The sequence below is a fragment of the Aythya marila genome (assembly GCF_965140915.1).
Source record: "Aythya marila genome assembly, chromosome: Z".
Lineage (NCBI taxonomy): Eukaryota > Metazoa > Chordata > Aves > Anseriformes > Anatidae > Aythya > Aythya marila.
This window is the reverse complement of record NC_139080.1, coordinates 3,902,812-3,930,317: the sequence shown is the minus strand read 5'-3', so window position 1 is coordinate 3,930,317 and position 27,506 is coordinate 3,902,812. Positions and strand designations below refer to the sequence as shown.

Below are 27,506 nucleotides of genomic sequence, written 5' to 3'. Positions count from 1 at the left end.
AAGCATATGTATGCTTACTTGAGCAGTACAATAAAGGGCTGCAGACCTCTACCCACTGTCCCAGATATGTCTTCCTCAGCATCTTTTGCAATTAATGACATAGATACTTCCTTAGGTTTCACAGGAAAATCTAAGTTAACCTCCTACAGCAGGTTGGCTCCTGCATCTTGCCGTGACTGCACAGAAAAACAGACACTAGAAGCCTTGGTTAGGAGTTGGTCTGAATCACTCATCACTGCCTCAAGCTTAATGCTTATATATGTATGTAAACCACCTACGGCCCTGTGCAACCCACAGAGGCAGCATGACAGAAGCTGTGGCAGGTCACAATCACAATCCCATCTGTTCACAAGAAAAAGTCACTGAATACATTTGAAAGCGAGTACAAACAAAATGAAGACAGGGTTGCAACTGGTTGAAATACAATGGATTGAACACTTCATATGCTTTATCTGCTTTAACGATTTCCAATAATTTCAAAAGTATAAAAATTTTATAAAAAACATCCACATAAAAGTAGATTTAAATGATTATTACTGTTAAGAATTATAAAGTAAATGTCTTCTAAACTTCTCAAATGTCTTTTAGTCCTTCATACCTCAACTCAAAAATAGTCCTCCTTAAAATGGTTATTTGATTCAGCTATCATATATTTCAAAAAAACTGCTAGCTGCCTCTCTATGCTGAGAAGACAATATAGAAAAAGAAACTATACAGAGTGACATAAATAAAGCATGGCTTACAGCATTATTCCTACCAGGGAACATATCATAAGCTTTGCATAAATGATACTATGACCAACATGAAGGTGTGCTCTCTTTTCAGGGAAGGGGAACCGTTTGAAGAAAATGGTTAAAACCCATTTTCTGCATGAGTTCCATGCATGTTACTGAGCCTGTAGTCTCTCATGCAATGAAATGAGATGCATAAAGTTGGCTTCTTATCCAGAAAAGTCTGCACATTGAAAATATGAAAGTAAACTAGCATATGAGATTCTCAACTGGAGGAAACTAAAGAAAACATGAAAAGATATGAAAATCCTCAGCCAAGTTGGCTTGTTTGTCATTTCCAAGGCAAGTAAAAGATTTGTTGATTATCTACCAGGAAATATATCCAGCTGTCAATGTACTATTCTGTTAGAGTTGACAGTCACACAGAAGGCTAGATTAGCTTTCAGAAATACTGGAAGCATCATGATGGGGGAGTAAAAGACACAAAGTACTATCACAGATGCAGTCAGTTGAATTATAACACTGATCACTGAAAGCAGGAGCTATCTCAGGAATCCATAACAGAAGTCTACAAGAGCAGTATCTTGTCTAAATATGTCCAAGAACATGAGAGATCTAGTTAGCATGGGTGACACATGGACAAAAGCAGAGTAAGCAAAAAGATACACAAAGTGCAAAGCTTTCCCACAAGATGAACAGAAGCAGGGTTGGAAGGGATAGTTCCAACTTACGAAGCTGGAACTTCATTCCAACTTATTCAAAGTATACTAATACACAGACATCTGGGAAATAAATGAACTGCCAGACATTACTACTGGGATACTGTAAGTCAAGCTATGTAGTACTTCAGAAACCAAAGCATCCCAAAATATTTAATTTCAGTCCCAGTTTACTGGCAGAGTTTTGTTATTTATATGAGAGTGGGAATTTGGTCACATCACATCATCTCCGTACGTTAGCCATCAGCTTGACAGATCAAATTGCTAAGCTGCTCATAAAGAAATTCACAGAAGTCTTTAACAGAAGCCTGGTCCAACACTCAATATTGAGTTGTAGAGACATTTCCATGGCTATAGCTGCAGATCTTGTTAGGATCAAGTTATTTCTCCAGGACAAACCACACATTGTGAAGCAAGTTAAATGCCTTGAACAGATAAAAACTCAAGCTTCTAACATGACAATGGGCAGTAAGATTATTTCATCCAAGCTTCCAATTATTCTGTTTCCACGAAACCCAAGACAAAACCATGGGGAATACAAACTAGTGAAATGTACTTTCCCATGAGACATGGTGAACAGACCACGGAAAGAACAGCAGTTATCCGATGACTTCAAATTACCAGAAAAGACCACAAATACCACCAAATGCTTGAGGCATCTTGCAGTCACAGGAAAAATTCACACTTAACCCTACTGTGAGGTGTACCACACAAGGTTTTGATACAGAGGAAGGAGAAAACAACCCTCCAAACTTTGAAGAACTGTTTTAGATTTGAAGTTAAAATGTAGTAAAATTAATTAGTACACAAACATACCTAAAATGACAAAAAATAAATGAAAATTGGCATGCATTCTAGTTGTAAATTTTGGGATGTTATAACATCTTCCTAATGTTGTCATTATAGTATGACAGTCTGACAAGGACAAACTCTGAAATTACAACTTTGATACACTATCACTGGAAAATCTCAGGCTAGTGTATTTGGATGTTGGTGCTTTTTGGTTGTCTGACACAGTTCTGCCCTAGAAATTACAACTTGGGAATTTCTTTAGGTATGCTTTGGGATGTGGTAATTATCCCTTTTTACAATACTTACTTGTTGAAAATCATAAGATTATAAATCAAGGCAGCATAAAGATTGAATAGTTTATGAATACTAGAATAGTTTAAGAATAGATAAGGGACACTTTCTATGGAAACATTATGCCAAAACAAGTGGACATTGGGCAAATTAAAATGTGTTCCTCTCCTAGATAGCTACTTTATGGAATTTGCAAGCATGAGAACCTGTAACTGTTTACGTACACCCAGAACTTCAAATAAACATAAAATTCTGCTATTACTATGAGAATAATATTTTAGATCTGTGATGCAAAGCTCTTTGTGTCCAATATGAATAAGCACATTAACTATCAATCAAAAACAAAACAAACAACCAAACAAAAAATGTGAAAACAAAACAGCAACCAGAAGCAAGGTAACCTCACCACGTGGTTGGCTCTTGAAATCCATGTTTCAGAAATGTTAACTCTGCTCTACCAGGAACCTCTGGTCTCCCTAAATCAGGTAGAACATCACACTACAAAAGTGCACAAAGTAGATCATGAGGAAACCACAATTATGTTTGCATTCAAGACAGACAAAAAGACTGGGAATCTATTTTCTCATCAAAAGCTTTAAGTATTCTTACTCATTGAGCATTGTACAGCTTATCTCCTTCACTAACACTGGTGGATACTGGATCTTTGTTTTCCTACTTGTGCCCTTGTGAGGAACAGTTGGGCTTAAAAGAGGGGAATAGTGATCGACAACCTTGACACAAGTGAACATCTGAAACTTGGATCCTTCTGAAAAGTAAGTCTCAGACTCAGAAGTCAGTACCTTACATATATACATTGACTTTCTTTCCTTTCTCTGGAATTCCTGAATCTAATTTTTAGGATGTTATTTATAATTTCAATGCAAATTAGAAAGAGATAAATATCAACTGGCAAATATCTAACTTCATGTATGTAAGGAGGTGGAAGTGGAGTTGTAACTTCTGAAGTCTAGCACATCTTTGTCCATAAAACATGAATGCTGACCCTGAAAGACTGCTGAAAACTCTTACCAGGTCACCATAGTAATAACAGTTTAGATTTTTTTGTTTTGTCTGTGGGTCAGAAGATATCAGGGCATTCCTTCTGCACTTTGAGAGCTGAAGACAACTAGGAGCTGTGCCTTAGTGATACCAGCTGAAAGGAAGGAGAGGCAGTCACATATCCACTTCACCAGACTGAACATCAAAACATTTTGCCATGGTTTTACAGAATTACCATACATAAATGACCTTGTGTATGATCTTAGTGTATGCTGGTTTTGTGATCCTCTGTCTCACATCAGACTGCAGTGAAGAGCATTAAATTAACTTGTTATAATATTCCTTAATATAATATTAACTTGTTGTAATATTCCATTGGATGCAGGCTAAATGTATAAATACAGGCAATAACCACAGCTCAGATAACCCAAAGAAACTTATTAAACTGTAGTAGCTTCCTTAAATGTGTGAGTCATAAAATTTAACCAAGATATAAATATCTTGGTTTTACCACAGGTTTCCCATTTTAAAATGACCGCCCAGATACAGTACAAGTTTTCTTGTGCCTAAAGATGTTTATATTCAGAATATAAAGTTTTATAAATAAAGTAGCAATAGGGAATTAGAAAAAGTTACAGTGCAAAATTGTCCCTCTCCATCTAGCTGTTCTATCAAAAGAGAAATTTCACTGAAGGTGTCCATCTGTTTCTTAGCCTAAACGTTGAACTCTTTTGCAAGGGTGTTACATAGGGTAACTTGTGCAATGATGGATCTTGTGATACATTTTTCTATCTTGCACAGCACGTCAGAGATTATCTACTCCATTTCTCTTGGAATTTTATAGGAAATAAATACTGCTGTTTTTAGGGAAAAGTTGCATAAAAACATTTTATGAGTGAGCTTATTGGGTTTCCTCACATATGTGAAGAGAGAGGAAGATAGAGATTAATTATTTTGTCAGGAAATCCATATTTCCATAGCTGTACCTAAAGTGAGAGCAAGTTCAGCAAGTCAAAGGCTTTTATCAAAGTCAATAAAGCTTGAGAAATGGGTTCTCAGTATCAGGGCCCTGCAACAACAGAAATGGAACTAGAGAGCAATTATCCATCCCCTTTCTCCCCCTTCTTTCAAGGAAATGAAATCTTCAAGGCAAAAGGATTAAAGTGAAAACTACTGGTACAGAAATGGAAATTTCTTCCTGAAGATGATTTGCATATTTTCCACATACCCTTTATCACATCCAGAGCTTTTGGCACCCATGTTCAAGGCTTTGATGTAGGTCTGCAAGTGGCAGGGGGCAAAAGAGAACAGCACTGAAGACACTTTGACTCCTGGCAAGTGCATCAGACCAGCATAAATGACCATAATCATATTATAGCATGGTGACATTGAAACGGTCACAGTTAAGTAAGTGCAGGGAAGTCACAGAGACTAAAATGTCATCAGCTGCTTTTATAGTCATGATTTCTACTTTCCAGCTTCCTACACCTGTGGGAGGGGATCCAGTTTTCATGATTACACTTGCCACTACATCTCTATGCTTTAACTAAATTATTATTTCAATTTAAATCATTAGAATAACTCAAAGTTTGAGGCTATGTCAATAAGTCTTTGCAATATCTGCTGGTTTTTAACAATGGCTACAGATGCAAAATTCATGTCTGGATCTGCATCTTATGTAGCCAGACTTAAAATGCTTCAATGTCATTCCTCTCCAATATTAATATTCTAGACAGGTGATTTATCACTTTGTAACATTACATATTAAATATCATTATATTGTTATTTAGATTATAAAGCAATACTCAGTTATGGTTATTTCTCAACTTTTCTCTAATATGTTACAAAAATAAGCACATTGACAATGCTAGGCCTGAACTTACAGAACAATCACAAAAACAAAAACCACCACAAATGAAATGATTCTTCTCCTCCTTCTTTAAGTCATCCCTTACTTGAATTCTCTTCAGCGTGTGTGCCATGTCAAATGTCCTGGAGGAAAATGCGCTTATTAGCTGTCAGGCTTTCAAGCTTTTTTATCAGTTCTTTCAAGCTCTGAAGATATGAAGAGCTGTCAGCTGAGAAGATCCCAAATTGTCCAGGTACACAGAGCAGGAAAGAATTCCCTTACATTATCTAGTGGGATTTTAATATAATTTTCATAGAATCATAGAATATCCCAAGTTGGAAAGGACCTATAAGGATTATCGAGTCCAAATGCTGGCACCACACAGGTCTACCCAGAATTTTAGACCATGTGACTAAGTGCACAGTCCAAATGCTTCTTAAATTCAGACAGGCTTGGTGCAGTGACTACTTCAGTGGAGAGCCTGTTCCAGTGTACAACCACCCTCTTGGTGAAGAACCTCTTCCTGATGCCTAGCTTAAACCTCCCCTGCCTCTGCTTAACACCATTTTTACATTTGTTTTCTATAGTATTATCATTTTTCTATGTACCCCATAGAAATAGTTTGAAATGGGTCAGACACTGCATCTGAATCCATTAATTCATATACCACCTTGTACACCAAGCATTGTCACTCAGCCATAATACAGATTAATTTGTTCAGAGACAACTCAGAGTGATGTCACCCATCTATAAAGCAGAGCTGAATGGGAAGTAGCTTAGGACAAAAAAGCCAAATATCCAGGGTAAGTGTTATGCATTGCTTATGTTAGATGATACTACACTGATAACATTTAATTGCATTTGGTACTGAACAAGTGCACTTAGTTATAGTGAGCTATATATAAAAGGATACTGGCAATTCAATTTCAGCAGTGCCAAATATTGCTATTTTCCTCTGATTTTACTGTTCTTAGAGTTATACTTTGTTAATCCAGTTTAAATGTATTCTTTCACATTGAAAATCAGTAAGAGATTCATTTATGCATTTTCCACAAACTCTGCAGGAATAGATTGTTTAATCATCACAACATAAGACATAACTAAGGAAAAAGAATCTTCTTATCAATGAACCTCTGTGAAGCATCAAGATTTGCAGTTGTAAGTTGAAATGTTGTTGGTAGGCATGCAAGTGTAAAAGCTGTGGGGAGGAACACAGTTTCCCCTTAGTCTTTCCATCAAAGCTGGCCTCTTTCAAATAAGAAAGGAAATGCATGATAAATATAAAATGACTTGGAGTTCCACACTGCATTTCTTTGTCATGTGCTAAACAGGAGAAAAAAGGATACACAAGGCCCACTCAGGCCTCAGAGGTAAGTAGAGGACTTTGTCATGACCGTAGTGTCTTTCCCTTTTGCTGCATGTATTTTAATAAGGTAAGAGATTTTTACCTTTTAATTTTTTATCCTTCCTGTGTGTTGTACTCTTGTCTGTCCTAAACTGTACTAATAACTTACTTGACTTTCTTTTTAATTAGAGTGGTGCAGATATGTATTTGAGGCATAACAGTGTCCTTTCCAAGGTTGTGTACAGCTATTATGTATTATTCTAGGTGAGGGAAGGACATGGCACCATCAGGTATCATTCTTCCATCAACTATTTGGCAAACAGCACAAAATTGTCATGGAAGAGGTAATCTTAATTCTTAATTTCTAGATAAATTCCTGACAGAATTGTGTGCAGAAATAAATATAGCCCATATTATGTACCTGATACAATCTTCCACAATGTGTAATATACAAAAAGTTATTATCAATTAGCTGGGAAAAAATAAAAAAAATAAAAATAAAAAAATAAGCACCTAATAATTATCTAAAATTAAAATGTAGACATTCATTTTTCTTTTTTGTTTGTTTTGTTTGTTTGTTCATTTGTTTTCAATTGGATGTCTTTCTTTGCTTATTTTATAAACTGAGGAAAGTGGTAAGCAGTCAATGCAGGAAGTTAATTCTTCAGATGGGGCAATTTTACTGTAAAATGTATTGCACAGGAGACAGAATTCAATACATCACCTGAAACTGGAAAAGCCTTGACAGAAAAGTTCCCAGACTTGGAAAACATTTGTATGTCTGTTATGCATTTACAGATGAAGCTCAGCAAAACGTTGCAAATTTAAGCACCTGCACAGTCAAGACCTTAGTAGCAGATATAAATGTTTAGCTAAAGGATTTACAAATCTCAGACTTCAGGACATAAGATGAGCTTCTTAGGAGGGAGATATGAATCATATCTATGTAACAGCACTTTTAGACACTGTAATCGTTGTTCCTAGTAGAAAAATGCTTCTTAATTAGAGGCAGATGTTGAAAATTTTGAGTTACATGAAAATGTCACAAGCCAACTCTCTCAAAGAAAATAATATCTTACTTCTTGGACTGTCTTTAGAAATTAAGAAATATTGAATCGATAAAATTACACTGAAAATGTATGTTTCTTTTCTGTATTCAGCAATGTTTGTTGCTTTAAGCTAGGCTGAAATAGAAGTCAAGAGTGTAAGATTAAGTGTAGTTTTGGGATAGATGGGAATCCTCTCCCGAAAACTTTAGGTTTATAACCAGCTGAAAAACTGAAATGGACACCTACAAAAAGCAGTTTCTCTCTAAAGCCTTATACTTTCACCAAATTAAATCCATGCCACTTGCTCCCCTTTGCAAGACAGAAAATAATAAAATTAAATAAATAAAATTAAATAAATAAAATTAAATAAAATTAAAATTAAAATAAATCTTTTCTATACATCTCTCCTGCATGGTCTTTGCAGACCTGGCTACTTCATTTGAATACAGTGAAGTGTTACAGTCCTGGAGCAGTCCCTTCGGAAGAGATTGCTCAAGTTTTCTCTGGCCTCCCCCTTACCAGTAATACCTTTAGCACTTTCTTTCCCCCCTCTCTTTTCCCCAAAGAAATAAACTCCTAGTTTCTTTAGATCCATTTAACAGAAAAGCAGAGAACTCCTTCTAGGGTCCTATAGAGATAATTTGTAATGCAACCAACACATAGTGCAATGTCATTCTCTTCATAGCATGGCATCCTTACATGTCAGAATCTCTTAAAATATAGCCTAATGCAAATCCCACGGCTTATCCCACAAGGTGGTGTTTAAACCTGTTTTCCAGCTCTAAGATGTTCATGTACAGCAGTTCTTTACTCTGAAAGACAATGTGTCCCCTGCACCTGTATCAACAGAACAGCAATCCTTTCTTCCTGCTTCTCCCAGTCAGATGTATGGCCATCGCCAGATTTCATATATAAATGACTAGCATAAGAGATCACACTCTGCTCTCTTTCAAATTTTAAGGAACATCTTTTCTGAAGTATGTGTATGTACTGCAGAGAATTTTTTCCATCGTGGGATCAAATCCCTTCTATTATTTTTGTGTCAGTTTTGCATGGTTACGCTCACAGTGAATACACATCCATGCTAGGGAAAGAGACTATAGTTAATGAAGGAATCTCTCTGAAAGAGAAAATAATAAAAACAAAAATAAATAAATAAATAAATAAATAAAAGTCATTATAAATATATTCTCAAATATTGGCCTAGAAGTAAACTAGAAGTAAAATTAAATTGTAAAAACTTTTTTTTTTCTTTTTTTTTTCTTTTTTTTAACTCTGTGAGATGGTGGGAATGAACAGAAACATGAAGCTGTTGTTAGCTGTTAAACTGCAATGCAATTTCACCTCATAAATGGTAATTTGAGTATTCTTAAATGTATAAACATACACAGGAACATTTGTAACTGGTAGTGTAATCCATGAATGAAAGTCACTTGTGACCAGGATTGACTCATGGTAAGAACTGGGTATCTAAACACACCTGGAAACCTCTGCCATTACCACTTGGAGTGGTGCCATCTGCATTTGTATTTTATAATCTATCTATATTCAGAGAACTTTTCCTAAAAGCAGAGCTGTGTTTGCTACCACAAAGCTTTCTTCTTGTTTAAGGAGTAGAATACAACTTCTGGAAGACATAATGTGTGCCGTAAGAGTCCTACTCCTGTTGGACTGTGTGATAGAGGGTGACCAGTTCCTGTTCACCATTTATTGCCCATCCTGCCAGCCAAGGGAAACCAGCCAAACCACAGGGAGGAAGACTACCTGCTGCCTGGTCTGGGCTCCTGCCCTCCAGTTCAAGTGAAGATATAACCTCTTTCTCCTTTGTGGAGAACAGCCGAGGGCAGAGGGGGCTTACATGAACGGTCCAGTAGGCAAGGAGCCAGCAGGGTCTTTGGGGCAGGAAGAGAAGAGTAGCAAGCAAGCACACAGTCAGGTGTGCAGTTGCTGAAGGAAACTTTCCTATGGGTCCTGGTAAGGACTGTGCAGTTCCTTACAGTCCAAGAAGCCACAAGTGGAAGAAACACTGAAGAAACACTACAGTAGAGTTGTTGACCCTCACAGACCCTGTAGATATGTAAAAGCTGCTTTTTGTCCCTGTAAATCTGAGTTGTGTCTGTTTGAAAACCTTGCTCTTTTCCATGATCTAGTCAAATGTAGTCTTAGAGACTTGAAACCTTTGGATGGCCCATTTCAGCTTGCTCAAGAAAAGATAAAGGCAGTTCCATTTCTGAGTTCTGCTGGATTTGTGATCTATGTTCATTTCATATTTGTTGGTGTTGTTAAAAGACCCACTTACTGAATTACTTTGCACACTTAGAGAAATAATTCAGTTATTGCTGGAGGCTGATAGTTATCCAAGTTATCTATGTGTTATCCTCATGTTACACGAGATGATCTTATTTATAAAAAGACCCTTAGTTCAAGAAATTTGGGCACATAAATGGCTGCTCTAGGTAGAAGAATCCTTGGAAAAACCTGTGGAGAGGTGTGAGATAAGGATGAAGTATTATTTTAATGTTGAAAGGAAAAAAAAAAAAAAAAAGATAATTTAAATATCAAATTAAACATTCCTCATCGAATGCTGGTGATGCATTCTGGCAAATCAGTGATACTTACTGAACAATTTTTAGCATAGTTTCTTCAGGAAATGAGGCTTGGATGATCATTCTGTCTGTCAGTCCCACTTAATAACTGCTGGATCCATTTATCAGCTGCAAACCTGACAGAGGAGTGATGCTGTCAGATCTACCCAATCCTCAGCATTCTCAAAAAGAGAATTTCCACTGCTGGGTGGAAAGTGCCTAATTATTAAGCTGAAAAATTTTAACAGGTTAAACATTCAAACTTAAAAGAGTGAATAAATAAAAAATGGGAGAAACAGAAATGCTGTAACCATACAAAAGCAAAGAGGCTTTTTTCTTAGTCAAGGGTATTGTGTGGATTCTCTGGTGTCTAGTAAGGGACTGTGCATTCAGTACACAGTATTTTAACCCAATGTTCAGAAGACAAATACTTTAGAAACTGAAAGTCATGAGTTCTGATACTCAAATTATTCCTCATTCTTCTTAAACTGTGTTATATTTTCATAGGCAAGTTATATCAGAGGCCCTCTGTCACTGACATGCAAAAAGCATGTTGTATGTCTCAGACACGCTTTCATTAATTCCATCGTGCTTTAATAAATTAATGCAAACTAAGAAAGGAAGAACTTTGATTATGGTAGTTTATATTATTTACATTTCTCTGTCAGAAAAGCATCCTTAACATTCTCTAGGTAATAAGGGAATCGATGCTTTGATGCAATGACAGGATCCAGCACCTTCTATTGGCTGCAGTTTTCTAACATGTGTTACTCTCCTGGCTGTTAAATGTTACACACACTAAATTGAGTCATAAAGGAGCATGCACTAGCTAGTGGGTAAAACCAACAACACAGAAAGTCGCTTAGCTGATTAATGTCTTTTGCGCCTGATTTTTGAGGTTTCCATTAATTAAAATGAATTTCATCTCTTGCAGGACTGTATATGTTATATATTCCTTCTCCCCAGAGCAGATATAATAAGCTGTCTTCACATGGGAGTGTGAAGTATCTCTCGTTTCACTTTTTGGAGAGCTCCATGCAGACACATTCCTTCATGGCATTTTCCAAACACTTTTGAAAGGTTCCAGGCCAAGCAGAAAATCCATGAGAGTTTTTCAGTGAATTCATTTTCTGCAACTTGCTCTGAGCTGGAATAACAGTGCACTGAACAACTTCAGAGGCTGCATTTTCAGGAAAGAAAGGAACCCCCCTTCTCTGTCTTTATTCATTTATATTATTATTTCTCACAATGTTCATATGCACACACACATCAAACATAAATAATACCTCTGATCTGTCAAACAAAGCAACATTGGATGAAGTAATCTGAAGGTGGATGAAGGAGCTTTGTGTCATACTAGTTTCTACCAGTAAAAGGGAACAGATCCTCATGCTTTTATGAGTGGCTCCAATACTCACAGGAGCAATGATGCTGGTTGGGCTGGGGGTCACCAAACTGGTGTTCTGCTCTTATGTGCTACATGGCCACAACATCAGTATCTGCGCTATCCATTGCTATTGATTTGTTTAAACTATGCAAATTATGCCTCCAAACTATATGCAAAAGACTTTACTATGTGTCAATTTCTGTATCGGTAGGTAGTTTCTTAGAAGTGTTTTATTTATGTGCAATTGCATACAAAGAGTGACTGTGTGACAATCTGGGCACAGCGGGAGCTGGAGGATCTGGGTTATCTCCAGGTTCATCTAAAATCTTCAGCTGGAGAGCTGCCACACCAATTAGACAGATAATTTGCTGTGATGGTGGCTAAGAGATCAGTCAACAACCTTGTCCCAAGTCAGGCCATCACTTCAAACCAATCCCTTTTTCATCTGTGCAAAGACAAGCTGAGGCCTTCCAGGACCAGGCAGGGGATTCATGACAAAGTACATGTGCTGTGCTCAGAGGCATGCCCCCGAAACCCTGTGATAATTACAGGGCAAGGCAAGAGCTTTTCCTTCATTTTTTCTATGAAGCTGTTCTCCCTAAGTTAGTATTTAGCATGCAAAGGACAAAGAATTCAGTACCAACTTTTGCAATTTATTTGCCTCCCATTCAGGCTACATTTCTGAGCAAAGCATTCTGCTTTGTCAATAAATGGGGAAATATTCTCAGTATTCTTCTCTAACATCTAACAAATTAACCAGGATCATGAATGCCAGACAGGCAGTGGGAAACCTTTGTTTAGATATTGAGATTGCTCTCTCGTACAAGTGCTAGCCAAATATTTCCTTTGCCACTTCTGTGTCTAGACCAAAAGATTCTTATGTTACAAGAGGAAGTATTTGTGGTAAATTGAAGTTGATCTTTCAAGTCCTTTAAAGTCTTGCTAGCAAGGTTGCCAACATCATCTAGTGAAATATCACCTTATGCCTGACATCTGATGCTCAAATAAGAAGTACCCTGATTCCCTGATGGCATTGTGTCCAGGGAAACTAAGCCTAGGTACAGACCAGTGTGTTACTTACAGGAAGCAAAGTGACACAAGACTTCCTAAAATGACACTGTCCATCTCTTTCCATAAACCTAACACATAGTTGCCAGAAATGTTCATACTTGTTAAAGCTTCTTGTTGATCCTGTATTTCTATTGGTGTAATTTGCAACAAGTTAAACAAAGGATAGCATCGCGGTGTTTCTGGTATGCCCCAGTGGTCTCCACAGGAGTACAGGTCAGAGTATACGGATCTGCAAAGATGTGTGTGACTGAATATCTGTGTGCACTTTGATTCTAAAAAGCCCTGAGTGGAATGGAGGATGCCACAGAGTGAAAGCTGTGTGTGAACTGTTGCGTGTTTTACTTCTGACTCTGAAAACATATATCTATTATTTACTCTTCCTACTAGTGGGAGGTTATGGCTACTTTTTAATAAAATGAAAAAAAAAATAAAATAGAATAAGAACTTTTTTTTGTTTGTTTGTTTGCTTTTATGTTTTTCTTAATTCATCAAAATTGAAGACATCTTCAGGAACAAGAAGGCAATGGTACAGGTCCTCGTGTTCCCAAAAGACAGAGAGGGGCTCCATTAAAGAAGGCCTGAATCTGAAGTGTCTTCTCAAAGCTTTATATGAAAAAAGGATACTCCCTGCTGTTCTCTGAGGACTGTAACAGCAACACAACAAAAATCTCTCTGAGTGCAGGAGCTATTCTAAAGGGAGTAAATAAGCATCTTCTGCGGCATACACGATGTAAACAGCAGCTCCAAAGGAAACATAACCTCCACTTCAGTGCTCTCTTAGCTGTTTATTTCCTTTGCCTACTGATCTGAATGATCTCACTTGAAGTGAGAAGGCAGCTGCATTCCTGTTTTTCTCAGGAGCCTCTGTAGTTAGTGGATGCAGGAACAGAATGGCAAATAGAGACATGTTTGTTCTAACTTTCTGCAAGGTGCTTGCATGGTTTTCCTGACTGCAGTCTCTCACTCTAATTGATAGCTCTTCCTCAGCTTAATGATGATAGCTACCTCTCTCTTGTTTTACAGAAAGAAAATGTAGTCTGGGGGAAGCAAGACCTTGCAGTAGTATCCACATAACAAGTACTTGTGATACAGCAAGGTCCCAGAGCCCTCTGCTATAAACTCTCCATCCTTCCTTACAGTCAAGAATAATACACCAGTCCCCAAAGTCAAAGCTGCTAAAATAGTCCTTAAGGATTCTGCTAGAGGCTGAGCAGAAAACAAAATGCTGCTGGTGCCATGCAGCTGAGACAGACTCAGCCAGATTCATCAAATTGTGAACTGAGAATTTTAAATCTGAAAGGTCTTTAATTAAAGACTTTTTTCTCTGAAGCTCTGATCCCTAAATTAGTATTTAGCATACAAAGGATTATCATCCTGATTTAGCATACAAAGAATTCAGTACCAACTTTTTCAGTATCTTTGCCTCCCTTTAAAAATTAAAAGTCTTATTTAAAGACTTTTCAGTTGTTTGTCTTAGGGCAGGTGAAGTCTGGTTTTGCTCCTTAGAATCCTGTTTTCCTCTAGGTATGTAATATTGGTACTACGAGAGACTGAATGGAAAGTAAAGGAAAAGGAATTGGAGACATTTGTCTGATCACCAAAGTATTTATTTTTTTTTCCTGAAAATTGCAGACAGATAGTGGAATATAGTTCACTGCCATGTTTTAGCAAAGCCCATTTCAATCACCATACATATTTAATTTCTATTCATGTGGCATAAGGAGGCAATATTTGTATTGATCTTTCATATGGAAAAGAAAGGTTTTTTATTCACCCTCCCTATATTGATACTATTTTTGCCTACTATTTTCGGCTGAAAAATCACTGAGAAATACTGAAATGCACACTCATGGGTGACTCCCAGAAAAGCAGGCTGTTCTTCTGTTGCAGTGCTAAGCCCCATGTTTCTAAGGCTCATATTTCAGCAAAAGGATTTCAGTTCTGGAAGAGGAATTGCAAGGTCAGGAGGGCCACTGTGAAGCTGCTGAAAGCCAGAGACCCGTTAACTTTGTGTTCATACATTTAGGCTACTGCCTAGCTGTAAGACGTGTGTTAAAGTCTTTAAATTTAGACACAAGGCAGGTAGAAAATTTGCATGAGAAATAGCAAGCCAGGTGGATAAAACCTTGTCACAGCAAGTACAGAACAAGTTTGTTTAATGCCAACTACCCTCCTTTAAATAGCAGTATTTCCACAGAAAGAAGGACATGCAGGGAGGGATGCGTGGAGCGTTTCCCTTGCAGGGGCAGTGATTTGGAGATGATCCCTTGCTGCAAGGACCCTGTTGCTGGGAGGCAGGAGGAGGTATTTAATGTCTCTTGGCCCTGTCTACTGATCCCACAATGCACATTGTTTCACTTTGTTTTATAGAGAATGCAGGAATCCTTCTCACAGGAGGCACAGTAATATCAGCGTGTTACATTTCTTCCGGTTCAGAGCTGCCTCTCTGCCTGCAGAACTGAGAAATCTGCACTTTCCTCTACTGCATTCAGCCTTCCCCAAAGTCTCTCGCTGCTGCATTCAGCCCAGGCAACTGGGCATGAAAGAAATGGATGTGTGTATTTTGTTTGTTTTCGCTGTCCACAATGAACTTCTAATCTGGGTCTCAGTGTGACCCACCTCACTTGGCTTCCTCTGGCCCACACTGCACAACACTTACTGCTGCAGCTACAGCCCTGGCTGTGGGGGATTTGGACAAGGATACAATCGTGACAGCCCAGAGGTTCAGAGTATTCAGACCACATGTGCTCTAAAGGACCACACATTTGTTGAAGTCACTGAAAATTGCCCCCAAGGCTGTCCTCACTGGACAGCCCTTCTGCTGTCTGGAGTGTGTCATAGATCAGCATCGTTGGCTTATTTCTTTTCATATTGAGCCTGAGAGGAGCCATGTGATATCTACAGCCTGGTCCTTCTGCAGAAATAGAGGACTAGACTCTTGCTGCTAAGAATGTAAATAATACAGGGATTAACTTTGATTGGGAAAAAAAGATAAGTAATAATAATAATAATAATAATAATAATAATAATAATAATAATAATAAAGTCAAGGAGCTTATGAAGGATTTGAGGATTTAAGTTTTCTTTTCACATGTGATCTAAAATCCCTAATCCCCAGGAAGAGACCTAAGGAATCCTGCCCAGGCATGGTTTCAGGCAAGAATGATACCCTCTTGTTATATTGCAGCAGTCTAACTCCTTTTTCAGAATGTGTAAATGCAGCCACCAGTCTGTCAGTCTTTCTGTCCCAAGCTTTATAACAACTTTCAGTGTTTCTCAAAAATGGCACATATTTCCTCCCTATATCAGGAATGATGGATGATAGAAAGATCTTGTCCATATAATTTTTCCATGGCATGGACATCATCAAATCAAGGAACACATCTTGGCTTGCATGTCACTTACTGAAAGAGCTCATGGGAATGATGACATTTGATGGGAAGGAGACTCTTTGGGCCTCTGAGGCAGAGAATTCTGCAATACATAGTTCTTACTGCATTTTTTTTTCTCACCAAAATTAATGACCTGGCTTCATAGTTGATGTGAAATACATGATAAATATCCCCTTTCTATATAAAATTAAATTTCTTTTATTCACCATAATACAGGAATTAAAATGGGTTTTCATCTTGAATTCAAATCTTCTCTGTGTCTTTTCTGTGAAGTCAGTCATATCTGATGCTGACCAAATCTATGCACATGATCTTGAAAAGAAGTAGGGTATAAAGTCAGGTTGATTTCTGATGTGTCAGGTCTCCTTTGGGTGGCAATAGACTTCAGGGTAGATGAGATCAAAAGTTCTACAGCAGCCAGAAATAAGCCATCTGAAAGTCAAATTTACCAGCTTCTTAGTCACCCCAGTGAGATAATCTTGATTCTGGATCTGTGGCCAGGCTTGAAGGATGCTGTCTTTAGCTTTTTTTTCTAGTCTTCACTAAACAAACTGCTGTGTGACCTCACTTACTTTCCCTGTCCCTCTTTTCAATATTCCATCCCTAAGAACACCAGACCTTTGTGTGAATTAATCTCTGGGATATATACAATGATGTCGTACCTTAAAAAGGATGGACCTGCAGAGATTTGAAAGCCTACTCCTGACGGAAGCATTTTCTGATGGAGTAGTTCTTTCTTTTACACTGTCTGCATAAGTATGTGTAATTAGAGGATCAGATATACATGACAAGCCCATGATTTTTCTTCTCAGCAGATAGTTTGTCACTGCAGATACTGTATACTTCACCATGTCTGCAGCTCTAATAGAGATGTCACTCACCATAACTTTCCTGCAGAAATGTCAAACTACTGGCTGTATCTCTTCTAAGTCAGTAGATACTCAAAGCTGGCAGGGAGTTATAAGGCAGATTCTAGAGGTTTTTTCCTGGTACCCTCTATGCATAGTACAGAATCTAAACCTGGACAATATCAAGCTGGCTTGTATATTAATACCGTGTCTTGATAGTCTATTTGCTTCAGCTATAGCCATGAATACTTAAGGTCTGTACTTTATCTCCAATTTCCTCAACTGATAACGAACAAATTACCATTGTTTTAAAATAAAAAAACACATATTTTTAAAAGCTAAATCTTGAAGGGAAATAATATGGACTTTAAATGAACAATATGTTCTGTTTCCCAGTATTCCTTTCCCTAAAGAATAATTCCTTATATTAAAGACACTCAGTTTAGAGTTATGCATGATCAAGTAATCTCATCACAACTCAGTTGTATCTGATTGCTTTCTATTCTGTCCTCTTCTTCCTACCCCTTTATAGCTTCAGCCTCACCTTCTCTCTCCTGGACCATTGTCCTATCACTGAAGAAAATCCAAGTCCAGTTTGATCATAGCTCTTGGCACTGCTCACAGTCAGGGAAGTTCACATTTGCCAGTCCCAGTCTTTACTGTTGTGGTTGATTTACCAATTTTCCCTAGCTGCTGCAATAATATTTTTGCCTAGTGTTTGCTTAGTATTAGTAGTATTATAGGTTATAGCATTACAATATTATAGTTTAGTAGTATTATAGTTTGCTTCGTGTTGTGAAATTGCAATTCAACTAATATCTTGTAAAACCTAATTGCATTGTGATTCTGTTTGTATTCATACTATAATTTTGACTCTGGATATCTAACTCCAGGAACATTTAAAAATCAACAAGCACCAAAAACAAAACAAAACAAAACAAAACTTTATTTTACATTCAGGTTTTGAGTATATAACTAGGAAAATCTACCAAGATTTTTGTTTCAGCTGCCCCACCTTTTAAAGAGTTTTGAAGTCTCACTGTATTTATTTTCAGAGGCAGATATTAGAGCTCCAAGCACCCACATCAATCTGGTAACCTGTGTAGCTTTTCCAAACATTGTGGGAAATTCAAGAGCTGTTTGGAGGTCTTTCATTAGAATCATAGAGTCATTAAGATTGGAAAAGACCTCCAGGGTCACCTGGTCCAACCATCCCCTTAACACCAATGTCACCCATTAAACCATGTCACTAAGCACCAGGTCCAATCTTTCCTTGAACACCCCCAGGGGCAGTGACTCCACCAACTCCCTGGGCAACCCCTTCCAATGCTTAATGACTCCTTGTGAGAAGAAATTTCTCCTAATTTCTGACATGAACCTCCCCTGGCTCAACTTGAGGCTATTCCTTCTTGTCATATAGCTAGTTATCTGCGAGAAGAGGCCAAAACATCAACATTTCTAAATCATTAGATGATTTAGAAACTAGTAGACCATGTTCACATCTATCATGCCTGTTTCACACCCTGTTGTGAAAAGAATTTTTACTGAGAGGTTAGCAGGAAGATATGCCCACCAAACATAAAGTAGCTGCTTCTTGACACAAGCATGAAAAGCCTTCCTAACTGCAGCTGACTTATTTTGTCTCAGATCTGAAGTTCTCCTCCTTCTAGTTACACTTTGACTATAATTTTTGGTATCTACAAGTATGAAGTATACTGAACTTTTTCCTAGTTGAGGGTGGTGGGAGGTCAAGAAGTATTTTTCATGCTAGGAAAGCAAGATGCGTGAGCTCCTATCTCCAATCAGATGTGTAAGCCCTCATACATTATTTCTAAGTACACAAAGTTTGTAAAATTTTAACCACGCTATAATGAATTTCCTCCTTTCTCACAATAAAGATTTAGGATTGCCCAGGTAGAACTTCAACTTATATCTGAAATCAGGTAGATCCAGATACAGAAAATCTGATATATCTGATATCTGAATCCAGATAGTTGTAGCAAAGTACTGTGGCATTGTGAAAAATGCCTATCAATTAACTTAATGGGCATAGAAGATTTTCACAAAGCAAGAACAACCTCTGGCTTATTAACATCCAGGCTGTTATCTGATTGTTCAAGTAGAACAAGATGTTAACACCAGCATCGTGCAATCTGATATGAAAGTATTTGAAATCCACTCTTTATGTGATTGCTTGCATCTGATTGCAAAACTTCATTTATTTAATATCTTTAACAGAAGCAACAACAGCAAAAAATAATGTTTGTTATCTTATTTCAATGGGTTGAACAAGAAACAGCCATCTCATGCAGATGTTTGTCTGCACACATATATAAATTCACAAAAGCTACTTCATGACTTTCTTGAAACATCTAGTAAGCTGGCTTTGAGGTAAGATGCATGTCTAATAATTTCATCTCTAATTTGCAGACATTTGAAAATGTGAAACATTTTCTTGTCCTTTCTGCATTAAAGATGGAAATAAATTTGATTTTAAGAGTTAGTGTTTATTTGTAACATTAAAAATAAATTTCCAAATGTGCATACAGAATTCTTCATGACCACTAAAAATTTTGACATTTTTTTTTAAAGATAGGTACTTTAGCTTTTACCCTACTTGTAATTACTTTATTATTACTTGTTATTACTTTATTATATTTGTTTGTTATTGATTTTATGCATTTATTGTTTCAAGATCTTTTGGGACCATCTTGCAGTTTTGTTTCAGAAAAACATTGCTTATCCTGAATAAGTTAGTTCTCTCTTTTTTTTTTTTTTTTTTTTTTTTTTCTCCACTCTATATGGCTTACTTACTTAATTCAATAAATACATAAAAATAAATAAAAAATAAACAAACAGACAACAACAAAAAAAGATTTACAAAACCTCTGAGAAAAAATCTAATACACTTACGCATACAGATTACGTAGTTCTGAATATAAGATTCTGGGGGGAGGTATTTGTTTTTTCTCATCAAAGAGAACGAGTGTGTCAGACAGTCTAACACATGAATTTGTAACTTGGTGCTCTCGTATGCCAACGGTGTGGTTGTTTAGTGCATGCTTTGAGAGTTGATTTTAAAGGTCTTAAAGAGTCTGTTTTAATAATTCATATTGATTCAGTAGGGGAAGAAGATGCTTGACATGTTAAATGATTAGCATTTACATTATGAACATGTTAATTACTGTATTTTTAATGCTACCAGCTTTTACGAACCAAGATAAGAGCATTCTTAAAGGGACACCGGAAGATTTGAAAGATGCTGGAAACCAGTTATACAAAACAGTGATAGATATATTTCCCCAATTTCTTTTCACTCTTCTGTCTCTTCTTTTGGAAGCATGGAAGTTTTAGTTGTTTGGCTCTTGCACAGCACATCAACCCCAATCTAAAATAAAAGACCCAGGAAGCTAAAGAGACTATAAAGTTATTTGGTCATTCAGTTTGCATTGATCTGTGGTGACACAGTGCTGAATGGGGTTGCAGCTTCCCCAGCCTCCCTCAGCCACATAGCAGAGGATGCTCTTACAGCCCCAGCCACATTGGTTTGGTTTTAAGGTGAAGTTAAAAACCTTTATCTGCTGCAGTGCTGAATTCACAATGGTGACCATCAAAATAACAGAGTTAAACAATTCACAAATATGCACTAAAGCAGAAGGGAAATTATTTTTGAGCAATGCAGCTTGATACAACATTGTGTTCCAGACCACAGCACTAACTTTTTCCTATATCACAGCACTAACTTTTTCCTATATCTCAGGGCCATTGCAGCCACACCTGGACATACATGTGTGTGTATGGCACATACAAATATTCCTTGAGGAATATTTGTGGTGCTAGGGAAGGATGAAAACTTATAGGCAGTCTTGAATGAATGAGGCTGCATGTGGTGGTTTCACACCAATGGCTAACTGAACTCCACCACACCGCTTTCCTACTCCCCTTCCTCAAAGGAAGAGGGGAGAAAATACAATGAAAAAGGGTCAGCTGCTGGGCTCTGTTCACAGAAGCCACCCCTGCAGCTCCCCTGCCACCAAAACCTTGTCACATAAACCCAATACACTGTGATAGACATAAGGCAGTCAGTAAATAGAAGTCTATTAATATTAGTCAGGGATGGAAATAATGTAGGGAGATATGTATGTCAGTACCAGAGATGCAGAAAATGGAAAATATCAGAGTTCAGGAAAACCTCTCAGATCAGGCTGGAGTAGCTAGCCCCCATCTTCACAATATCTAGCTCTTACACTTGTATTTTCAGAGGTGTCCTGAGGCAGGGAGCTCCAGAGGAAGAGTCATTTCCATAAATCAGTGAGAGAAAACCTTTGATAGGGCACCTATATGAGAATAGAGCCAGCAATTCATTACCTGATGCAGAATTCTGGCCATTGGCAAACCACTGGGGCTACTGAATTGTCCCCATGAATAAAGGCCTGCAGGAACTATAGGAGAGGGAAAGTAATGAAGACAGAATTAAATCTGAGGTTTTTCTGCACTTAGTCTTCTTCATTGTATTTGGGATGCTAAAGAACACTGATACACTTCATGGCAACTCTGTATGTCCATATATTTTTTAAAAAAGCCCTAACATAAAAAGAGTACTCATGGGTTTTGCCCCTTCAAAGTGCTCCTGTATATTGTCTGAACAGGGTCTTTAATTGCAGTTAAGGTACATAATGATGTCATTAAATAAAAATGCAGTAGTCAGGCAGCAAGGGAAGAGGCACAGGGCAGCAGCCTGTGAGTTTTGAAATTTAAGGGTAGATTTCTCAATTGGGCATTATGTTTAAGCTTGGGGCTACACCTCTAACAGCATGGGTACACGTTTGTCTGCAGCTTTCATCCCTGTCTCTTGCAGTTTGAAAGCCTGAGGCTTTCAGATGTGCTTCTGCATTTTCTTTCTTTTGGCCAGTCTTAGTATATCATACCATGTTTTAATCTGTAGGAGGGTGGAAGGGAGGAGGTGCTGAAAAGCCCTAGGAAAGCAGTACGTTTCTAATTTCTTCAATCCAACCAAGTGATGGAAAATTCACCAAAAAGATTGTAGTGTGAGTTTCAAGTTTTCAAAAAAAATACCAGATATCCCAAAATTTCTAAAATCCTGAAGAGAAGTTCAAATCATGAGGTATTTTTTTAAGGAAGTACAGCTTTGAGTCTGCCTTGTTTTCTGCTGGAATAACTGTAAAGACTATCTTCTTTTTTTTTTTTTTTCTCTTTTTTTTTTTTTTTTTTTCTTGCAACCAGTATAATTAATATCTTAAGCACTTTTGTTTTGAACTCCTTTGGGTTTTGCTTTGGTTTTGTTACTGTTGTTGACATTGTCAAAAATAAAAAATATTTTGTTATCACCTGAATCCAGGTCCATATGAGAAGAACCAAGCATTCTGAAAGGGGCCAACATAGAAAATAAAATTCATGGGATATTTTCACCCTGTTTCTTGGATTTAGAGAACTCCATCAAATAGAAATGCTGAACTTTCTGAAAGTACAATTGCCTGATTCAATAACAAAATGTTAATAACCAAGTTTGCCCCCCCTATTGCCTGTATGTTATAGCCTAGCATATGCATCCTCAGTCTACCCAGATAATCCACCACAGAGCTGCAATTCCAGCTCAGTAAGTGTTTGTGCAGCCCAAGACATCCTTTGGTTAGAAACCTTACATAAGGAGATTGCAGGCTGCTTGGTGCAATTTTACGTGAGCAGATTAACAGCCTTCCTGGTGGGTTTTTATTTCTTCGACCAGGTTTTTAGCCTAACACCGTTATTCTTGTCATTTTACGCATGTTCTAAAGGATGTTTCTCATACATCTTGAGCAGTCTATGAGTCAGTATTTTTAAACTTGAAATTAGGCTCCTAAAACTATATTCAGGAATATAAATACCGTCACAGTTTTGGAAAGTGTTAAATATCCTGTAAATGTCACCAATCCAGAGTTTTAAAATTTAATTAGCTTATAATATATAGCTACTTTCCAGAAGGCATTTCTCTGAAAACATATTGGAGATGAATGAAAAAGGCAGGAATTGGTAATCAAAAATGAAATTTCCAGTTGCCCAAATCTTCTGCATTGTCACTTCTGTTTTTGTGGTCTATGATTGTGCATTGTTTTCTTTTAATCAAAACTAAAACCCATGTGAAGGCTCTGACAAGCACTAAAAATGAATTTGCAGTCCTTTTCCCATTTTTTTCTTTACAGGAAGTGCTTCTCTTTTATAAATGTTTTTGACATTTTGAATATGGAAAATAATAATAATAATAATATGCCTAAAATTTTTGAAATGAGCCTTGCAAATTAGCAACATATGTCCTGATGATGAGGTTTAAAGAGGAGCTTTGGCCACAAAGGTGTTTATGTGATTTTCAATAATAAGCAATTACTTTAATTTTTGCTTAGGAGTTTTTGGTTTCTTCTGAAGCCTGTCAGGAAGTTTCTGTGCCCTGGACAACAATTCTTAAATGTGTACTTACTCCAGACATGGTTTTAAATCACCTCTAAGTGAACAGAAGCATAGTATTAAAGCCCATATTAAACATTACTGCTGGAGAAGGTCCTGAGAAGTGATGGATTTAAATGCACACACAAGTCATGTATTTATCCTGCCTCAGACCACACATTGTATGTGAAATTATAATTCCCCTTTTCCCAAACTCTTGGACAAATGGGAAGTAGCACATAAAAAAATTAAGTTTGAATAACCTAATGTGAAACAAATACAAATAATACAACTTGGCCTTCAAATGGGATGAGCAACTAGCCATAATGCATCTGCTCTTTTCACTTAGGTCCAAGCAGCTTTTCCTGGAGCAGTTTCCTGGGCTGGATTTCTCATCACTGCCACTGACTGCCACCTGAACCACCACACCATTTTGTCATTAAAATGAGATGCTCCAACTAGTCTGTAAGTGAGCAATAGAAATAAATGTAATGAGGAGATGAATACTGCATAGCCCCAGTGACCAGCAGGAGCTGCTGTAGGTAATCTGGGTTCTTGCAGAGCCAAGATAATGGATTTGGGGCTAAGGCTGTGTCTGGAGTTGAATGTGTTTTGATGTCTTCATATATTTCCCTAATCATCAAGTAACTTTTATTCCCCCCACCCATCCAAAAAGTGAAACAAACAAACAAACAAAAAGTAACTAAGGAACTGAAAAGAAATATTAAAAATGTCTACAGTAGAAACAGTGCTCAGTGAGTGATTCTCTAACTCATTGAGACATGGGAACAGAAAGGGTTCAGGACAACAGTCCATAGCCAGGGAAAAGGCAATGCCAAAGTTGCACCAAGTTACTGGTTTGTGCAGTTACAATCAAGATCATAGGTTTATTCAGGATGTATATTTTGAGCAATGTCTGCAGCAGTTATAAAAAATTCTCCAGGTCATTTGTGGTAACTAAGAAGAGCTGGGCTCCATGTTCAGCACAAGGGCTGTTGTGTGTTACTCTGCAATCTGGTAACATTTTCACACATTCTTCAAACAAATGCCTGCTTTGCTGAAGTCCTTACTGATGCTGCAGACACTGACAGGCAGGGATGCAGGCCACCCTTGCAGAAAATACATCCTTTCATGTCTTAATTCTCACTTTTAAACTCCTGTGTTTTAGGTAGACACCTAACTTTCAACTCAACTCACCAAACATTTCATTTTTTGTTTGTTTGTTTGTTTGTTTTGTTTTGTTTTGTTTTGTTTTGACAAACTGATCCCCTGATCCCTTACAGCAGAGCACTTTTTTTTTTTTTTTTTTTGTGGCAACTGTTGATATAATTCCTGGCCATAATAGTTATTTCTTTTTCATGTTGTCTTTTTCTAAATAAGGATAAACCTCTTCAATCCCATAAGGTACTGTGAAGTTGTATGTTCTCTAAGTCATATTAAAGTATTATCAATTGCTTCAGGGATACCCACGGAACCAGCAAATAAGGTTTAATAGAAAATTATGATCCTTCCCGTTGAGTGCAATGTAGCAGGTCTCCTTCCCATAAGATAAGGCATCTAATAAAGGGATTGTTTCAGCCTCTCTAGAAACTGTAGACTTACCGAGTGATTTGTCATTTGGCTTTTCTCTTAAATGCCACAAAACTTTTCCATAAGAAAAAATCTTAAATGTAAATATTTACAGATATGCCTCTTGCTTGCTTCTAAGTTTGTCGAGATCATTTGTTTGGTTTATGGTTTAGTGGAAACAAGTATTTTTTGACTTTTTTCTTTCTTGATCCAAACAGAATTTCAGAATGCTGTTTTGAAACCATGTTTTTTTCTCAGATGACAGCCATTATAGCTAAGCCTTTGTTGGTAAAAAGTGTTGTGTATGTTTGCTTCTACAAGTGGGCTCTGGTTTCAGAGTGGCATTTGAGAGACCTTGATTTGTGCCGATAAATGTAGATTTTTACCTCTGATGAGCACTGCGAGAACAAAAATCCAGGTATAGACCTGTATATTGGAGCTGTAACAGCACTTGCTGTGAGTAACTGCAAAGGTAAGATCTGGTGCTGCTTCTCTGTGTGCACATTTGCATTTCCTGAACACTACAGATTTGACTTGTGCACATACTTGCAAAGCTTTTTTTCTTTTTCTCTTTCTGTCAGAAAGCCTTATGTGTCCTTGTCTTTATCTTCTATATCAATCTCTCCCTATACCAAGACATTAAAGTTAAGATACAGGATCGCTTTGTCTCCAGGAGCACACTCAGACTAGTTTTCCAGACTAATTTTCTGCTTGGGTTACTTTCCTAATTATAATTTGTGTTCTCATCATGTCGTGGAAGAGTACATTTTAAATGAGCTTGCATTACACAGTGTAGAATACCAGCTTTATAGCACTGTCCGTAACCTAGAATACCAATTTTTAATATGTCATAATGCAAATGCCGTAATGATTACAAGTGTGCAGCCTGAGTTCTATTTTTTTCCCCAGTAAACTGAAGGTGCACTTTCCTACTCCATACATACACGTAAGACTGTTGGTGCAGGATGTTGATCTACCTTTGAACAATCAGGGCTGTGTACATTATACACCGTATTCCAAAACACTTAAATATGTGTAAAGGGAAAAAAAATAATTAAAAAATTAAAAAAAAAATGCCTTATTTAGTTGTTGTATACTTGCTAATAAGTTTTCAATGGTCTGTTTAGGTCTTTATATTAGTAACCACAGGGGGAAAAATAAAGAAAAAAAAAAAAAAAAGAAAAAATAGTAATGCTCTGAATTAATACTAGAAATATTCTCTGGGAATAGAGAACTCATTTTTATTGAGTGATAGTAATATGATACCTGATTCTAGTGAAAGTAGGATAAGGTAAGCTTTCAACCCTGAGTAAACCACCTACTCCTTTGAAACAGTCTCAAGCAAAATTTTCAGGGGCATCTCATTTAAAACAATTCCTGAGAGACTATTGAGTCTAGAGAGACACTTGAGAAGAGCAGGGCCATTCACAAAAGCATGTGTTTACAAAAAAAAATAAAAATAAAGTGATACGGAGTGCTATACAAATTTGCATTAATATCCTTGTATATATACCTTGCCTAGCATGATTAACTTAATATATCTACAGGTACATCATTGAACCAGGGTTTTGTATTATGCAGACCAATGTTGCCTATGTAGTGATGCTCACATGAATACTGATGTATTTTGTAATCTAAGGGGTCATATCCTGCTGTTAGCCTACACCAGGACAAACAGCAGCTCCCTCTCCACTGTGTTGGGCTTGCTATTGGTGATGTTAGAGAGGGTGCCCAGCTTCCACTTCTCCCTGGCCTCACATTGTTTCTGCTGATCTGAGCATATATTGGTCCTAGTTAGTCCCTGTGTGGCAATATTTGTTCCACATCCTTTGTAGCCATCTAGGCAAAATCTTAACATAGCCCTGGTGGATAATAGTTATAGTTCATTAGTTGCAAGTTTAATTCACTTTGAATGTATAAGATAACATGAGTGGTTTTTGTCCCAGTGCAACCATATTCCTTTGAGGATTTTTCATGACAAATACAAATATTTTAGATCTGGATATGGATGATTTGTTTTGTGTTGTCAAATATCTGGGTATTGCCTCATGAATGTTGAAGGGGTGCTCCCCAATATACAGTGGGCTCAGGAGGAAGAGAGTGGAGACCTTCTCAGCCTGCCCACTGCACGTAGCCCAAAAGAAGGACAACTACTGTCCAAAGGAAAAAAGAGTCATTCTTCCCTTCTCTCTCTGTACCTAGGGGCCTTTGCCCCTTGTACAGCCTGCCAAAATACAGACAATGGATCTCAGAAATGAACTTGTCTGAGAGAGACCATATGTAATGTTCCACTACCAGGCATGGCAGTAGAAGGGTAGACACAGGTCCTCAGGAAAGTGTAGCTCAGCGCTTCAATCATCTCCCCAGCCTTGAGCAGCTGAGCTGTGGAAATCACTTTGACATAAATCTCTCAGCAGCTTTTTTGTCTGAAATAAATGGTG

At 37.4% G+C, this 27,506-nt stretch overlaps 1 protein-coding gene across 1 annotated transcript in view; it reads left to right on the top strand.

The window, feature by feature from the left end:
• Positions 1-19,366: 19,366 nt before the first annotated feature.
• LOC309889776 (urea transporter 2-like) overlaps positions 19,367-27,506 on the top strand; it is a 323,422-nt gene continuing 315,282 nt past the window's right edge. The window contains exons 1-2 of the mRNA XM_082782805.1: positions 19,367-19,449; positions 23,846-23,961. The gene's annotated coding sequence lies outside the window, so the exon portion shown is untranslated. The remainder of the gene's footprint in view (positions 19,450-23,845; positions 23,962-27,506) is intronic.